Genomic DNA, 6,355 nt, shown 5'->3' with positions numbered 1-6,355 from the left:
CCCACAGCCACTTCCCCTCTGGCCCCTTAGCCACTTCCCCTCTGACCCCACAGCCACTTCCCCTCTGGCCCCTTAGCCACTTCCCCTCTGGCCCCTTAGCCACTTCCCCTCTGACCCCACAGCCACTTCCCCTCTGGCCCCACAGCCACTTCCCCTCTGACCCCACAGCCACTTCCCCTCTGGCCCCATGGCCACTTCCCCTCTGGCCCCTTAGCCACTTCCCCTCTGGCCCCAGAGCCACTTCCCCTCTGACCCCACAGCCACTTCCCCTCTGGCCCCATGGCCACTTCCCCTCTGGCCCCTTAGCCACTTCCCCTCTGACCCCACAGCCACTTCCCCTCTGGCCCCTTAGCCACTTCCCCTCTGACCCCACAGCCACTTCCCCTCTGGCCCCTGGCCACTTCCCCTCTGGCCCCTTAGCCACTTCCCCTCTGGCCCCACAGCCACTTCCCCTCTGGCCCCACAGCCACTTCCCCTCTGGCCCCACAGCCACTTCCCCTCTGGCCCCACAGCCACTTCCCCTCTGGCCCCACAGCCACTTACCCTCTGGCCCCACGGCAACTTCCCCTCTGGCCCCACGGCCACTTCCCCTCTGGCCCCACGGCCACTTCCCCTCTGGCCCCTTAGCCACTTCCCCTCTGGCCCCATGGCCACTTCCCCTCTGGCCCCACAGCCACTTCCCCTCTGGCCCCACAGCCACTTCCCCTCTGGCCCCTTAGCCACTTCCCCTCTGGCCCCATGGCCACTTCCCCTCTGGCCCCACAGCCACTTCCCCTCTGGCCCCACAGCCAATTCCCCTCTGGCCCCACAGCCACTTCCCCTCTGGCCCCACAGCCACTTATCCTCTGGCCCCACGGCCACTTCCCCTCTGGCCCCACAGCCACTTCCCCTCTGGTCCCACAGCCACTTCCCCTCTGGCCCCATGGCCACTTCCCCTCTGGCCCCACAGCCACTTCCCCTCTGGCCCCATGGCCACTTCCCCTCTGGCCCCACAGCCACTTCCCCTCTGGCCCCACAGCCACTTCCCCTCTGGCCCCACGGCCACTTCCCCTCTGGCCCCACAGCCACGTCCCCTCTGGCCCCACAGCCACTTCCCCTCTGGCCCCATGGCCACTTCCCCTCTGGCCCCACAGCCACTTCCCCTCTGGCCCCATGGCCACTTCCCCTCTGACCCCACGGCCACTTCCCCTCTGGCCCCATGGCCACTTCCCCTCTGGCCCCACAGCCACTTCCCCTCTGGCCCCACAGCCACTTCCCCTCTGGCCCCACTTCCACTTCCCCTCTGGCCCCACGGCCACTTCCCCTCTGGCCCCACAGCCACTTCCCCTCTGGCCCCACAGCCACTTCCCCTCTGGCCCCACAGCCACTTCCCCTCTGGCCCCTTAGCCACTTCCCCTCTGGCCCCGCAGCCACTTACCCTCTGGCCCCACAGCCACTTTCCCTCCCTCCCCACAGCCACTTCCCCTCCCTCCCCACAGCCACTTTCCCTCCCTCCCCACAGCCACTTTCCCTCCCTCCCCACAGCCACTTCCCCTCCCTCCCCACAGCCACTTTCCCTCCCTCCCCATGGTCACGTCCTCTCTCCCCACAGCCACTTCCCCTCCCTCTCCATGGCAGCATCCTTTCCCTCCCCGCAGCCACTTCCCCTCTGGCCCCATGGCCACCTCCCCTCCCTCCCCACGGCCACTTCCACTCTGGCCCCATGGCCACTTCCCCTCTGGCCCCATGGCCACTTCGCCCCCTCCCCACAACCACTTCCCCTCCCTCCCCACGGCCACTTCATCTCCCTCCCCACGGCGACTTTCTCTCCCTCCCCACGGCGACTTTCTCTCCCTCCCCACGGCTCTCCCTCTCCCTCCCTACAGATCTTCCTCTCTTCCTCCTATGCTGGTCTCCATGAATGAAGAAGGGGACATTTGTGTAGCCTCCTCCTCCAGTGAGTTGTTTAATTATCCGCCATCATTCACGGCTGGATGTGGTAGATCTGCAGATCTTAGATCTTACCTGTTGGTTGTGACATTGCTTAGTTCTGTCTATCACTTGCTGCTTACGTTGACATGCAAGAAGTCCTGTGTTGTAGATTCACCAGGTTGATACCTCATTTTTTAGTATGCCTGCTGTTGCTCCTGGCATGCCCTCCTGCACTCTTCATTGAACCAGAGTTGATATCCTGGTAATGGAAGAATGGGGAATGGCTAGGCCATGTGATTACAGATTGTGGCTGAATAAGGTCTACTGATGCTGATGGCCCACAGCACCTCATGGATGCCCATTCTGGAGTTGCTAGATCTGTTCTGAATCTATTCCAATTAACACGATGGTAATGCCATACAACATGATGCAGGGTATCCTGAATGTGAAGACAGGGGGCGAAATTCTCCGGTATCGGCGCGATGTCCGCCGACTGGCGTCCAAAACGGCACAAATCAGTCGGGCATCGCGCCGCCCCAAAGGTGCGGAATGCTCTGCATCTTTGGGGGCCGAGCCCTAACTTTAAGGGGCTAGGCCGGCGCCGGACGAATTTCCGCCCCACCAGCTGGCGGAAAAGGCCTTTGGTGCCCCGCCAGCTGGCGCGGAAATGACATCTCCAGGTGGCGCATGCGCGGGAGCGTTAGCGGCCGCTGACGGCATCCCCGCGCATGCGCAGTGGAGGGAGTCTCTTCCGCCTCCGCCATGGTGGAGACCGTGGCGAAGGCGGAAGGGAAAGAGTGCCCCCACGGCACAGGCCCGCCCGCGGATCGGTGGGCCCCGATCGCAGGCCAGGCCACCGTGGGGGCACCCCCCGGGGCCAGATCGCCCCGCGCCACCCCCAGGACCCCGGAGCCCGCCCGCGCCGCCTTGTCCCGTTGGTAAGGTAGGTGGTTTAATCTACGCCGGCGGGACAGGCATTTTAGCGGCGGGACTTCGGCCCATCCGGGCCGGAGAATCGCAGGGGGAGCCCGTCAACCGGCGCGGCGCGATTCCCGCCCCGCCGAATATCCGGTGGAGACTTCGGCAACCAGCGGGGCGGGATTCACGCCAGCCCCTGGCGATTCTCCGACCCGGCGGGGGGTCGGAGAATCTCGCCCAGGGTTTCATCTCCACAAGCATCTCCATCAAACCGCCGCCTGCCGTCGGGAGCCATTCTCCACCTGATCGTCATTCTCGATTTCAGCGTCAGGCTACGGAGAATTCCGCCCCAGGTTCTTTTCATGGTTCTGTCGTCACGCCATTATAAAACTGGCAGAGTCTTCCCGTCGCCGCGATGTGCTGAGCGGACGCACATCAGGTGGCTCTCCTCCCAGTCGGACCCAGAATAGTGACATTTCTCGGACTTTGGGCTGAAAAAGCCACGCAATACTCTTCTGAACCCAGAAGATATTAACAGTGAAGTAGTGGAAGGGAAGATGCCGGCAAACGGTAGCTCAAAGGGCCGGTGAGAAGGCAGAAGTGGCGGAAAGGGGCAGGAGCAACGAGCGGATGTACCATAGGACCCACGGGGCGAGGCGGTGGCCCTGGCGAACCAAGAGAGGGGGCGACCGGCGACTCGAAGGGCAGAACAAGAACAGGCAGTGACGCTCCCCCACGCCCCTCCACCCCACCACCACACCGGGGGCTAGATGGAAGACATTTCTATAAAAGGAGCTGACCGCCATGAGGGAGGCGGTTAAAATGGAGTTCCAGGTGGTGAAAGAGGTAGTGACGGAAGCAATGGTCAGCCTCCAGCGCACGATACACGGCCTGGGATGAAAGATGGAAGTCCACAAAAAGTCCTGGATGTGGAAAAAGTGTCAACCGATCAGAGCGGCAGGATAGTGGCTCTGGAGAATGAAATGAAGAGGTTGGTGGCGGCCCAAGGGAACTTGAAGGGGAAGGTTGAGGACCAGGAAAACCGGTTCCGGTGGCAGAATGTAAGTATTGTGGGACTGCCAGAGGAGATGGAGGAAAGGTACCCAACAGACTACATTGCCAAATGCTGGACAACCTAGTCGGGAGGGACAGCTTCCCCTGCCCTGCTGAACTCGACAGGGCACACAGGTCGCTCCGACCAAAACCCAAGATTGGGGAGCAGCCGAGAGCAATAATCGCGTAGCTGCACCGGTACCAGGACCGAGAAAAAATGCTAAGGTGGGCCCGACAGACAAAGTCGTGCTCATAGGAAGGACACAGAATTAGGGTGTACCAGGACATTGGGGCAGACCTCGTTAAAAAGATGGCCAAATTTAACAAGGCAAAGTCGGCACTCTACAAGAGCAGGGTGAGGTTTGACATGTTGTTCCCGGCCATACTTTTTGTAACGTACAAAGGGAAGGAGCACTGCTTCAGCACCATGGCAGAGGCTGAAGAGTATTTGCAAGCGAAGAACCTGGAGAAAGAACAAACGCGCTAACGGTGAGGATAGCCGGCAAGAAACGACTGAAAGTGGAGGACGAGATAGGACCAGGACCCATTGTATGGACTCTGTGTTTGCGCAGGACTCAAAGAATCAGAGAATTTACAGTGCAGAAGGAGGCCATTCAGCCCATCGAGTCTGCACCAGCTCTTGGAAAGAGCACCCTACTTAAGAGCACACCTCCACCCTATCCCCGTAACCCAGCAACCCCTTCTAACCTAAGGGCAATTCATCATGGCCAATCCACCTAACCTGCACATCTTTGGACTGTGGGAGGAAACCGGAGCACCCGGAGGAAACCCACGCAGACACAGGGAGAAAATGCAGACTCCGCACAGGCTGTGGCCCAAGCGGGAATCGAACCTGGGACCCTGGTGCTGTGAAGCCATAGTGATAAGCCCTAAGCTACTGTGCTGCCTCATTCGCGGAGACAAGTTGGAAGATAGAGAGAAGGGAGAGAGGATAAGGGAAACAGGTGATGGGGTGAGGAAGGAAACGGAGGCAGACAGATTAGAGACAGGACTAGACCAGCCCAGGGCGGGGAGCCACAGTACTAGCAGGAAGGGCTAGCACGGGAAGACAGACAGTAAGGGGGGGGGGGGGGCATGGCACACCTCTCAGGGGGGAGGGAGCATCTGGCCAAGGGGGGGGGGGGGGGGGGGACAAGACAGAAAGGGTGGACAACATTGGGTTGGACAGGGAGGGGAGGGAACACACTAACCGATTATGGGGGGCGACTTTAACTGCGTACAGGACCAACTGACCGACTGATCAAACCCCAGAATGTGGAAATAAACAGGCATGGCTAAACTGGGAACATTTATGGAGCAGAAGGGTATGGTGGACCCGTGGAGATTCCTACACCTGGGAGAAAAGGAATTCTCGTTCTTCTCAAAGGTGCACAAAGTGTACACCACATCGACTTCTTTGCAATGGGGAAATCGGTGCTTCCAGGAATCATAGGAGCGGAATACTTCGTGACAGTCATCACCGACCACGCTCCGCATTACGTGGATGTGAGGTTGGGCACAGGCCGTGCCCAGCACCCCATATGGAGGCTGGACATGGACCTCCTGGCTGGCAAGGCCTTCTGCCAGAAAACATCACATGCATAGGCGATTACGTAAGTAACAACCGGAACGGGGAGGTCTCACCCGCCACGTTCTGGGAGGCACTGAAGGCTGTGATCAGAGGGGAAATTATAGGCTACAAGGCACGCAGAGATAGGGGAAGGAGGCCAGGCAACAGCTGATCGACTCCATCCTGCAGGTCGACTGAAAGTACTCTGAGGCCCCGACCGTAGAGCTGCTGGCGGAGAGAGAAAAGATGCAAATGGACTTTAACCTGCTATCCACGAGGAAAACAGTGTACCAACTCTGCCAGACACAGGGGACCTTCTACGAACATGGAGAAAAGGCTGACCACCTAGTGGCTCACCAGCTGAGAAAGCAGGCAGCCACAAGGGAAACAGCGCAGGTAAAAAACAGCAGAGGCAGACTGGTAGCGAAACAAAAGGCAGTTAACCGAGCATTCGAGACCTTCTACCGAGGACTGTGCACCTCCGTGCCCCGCGACGGGGATGCAGGGCTGAAACAGTTCCTCGAAGGACTGGAAATACCAGTTGTGGGGGAGGACAGATGGGGGGAGCTAGAACCACCAATAGATCTGGGAGAAATCATGGAGCGCATCAGCTCCATGCAGGCAGGGAAGGCGCCGGGATTGGATGGGTTCCCGGAACACTTCTATGAAAAATTTGCACCGGCCCTGGCCCCGGCCCCACATCTAAGGGACATGTTCGCAGACTCGCTAGCGAGGGGGACTTTGCCTCCTTACTAGCGCAGGCCACAATTTCACGGATACCCAAAAAAGACAAAGATCTGACGGAATGTGGATCATATAGGCCGATCTCGCTGCTAAATGTGGATGCGAAAATACTCGCAAAGGTCTTGGCTTGAAGGTTGGTGTACTGTGTACCAGAGCTGG

This window comes from Scyliorhinus torazame, chromosome 14 (assembly GCF_047496885.1).
Source record: "Scyliorhinus torazame isolate Kashiwa2021f chromosome 14, sScyTor2.1, whole genome shotgun sequence".
NCBI lineage: Eukaryota > Metazoa > Chordata > Chondrichthyes > Carcharhiniformes > Scyliorhinidae > Scyliorhinus > Scyliorhinus torazame.
Note: the sequence above shows the minus strand (reverse complement) of the source record.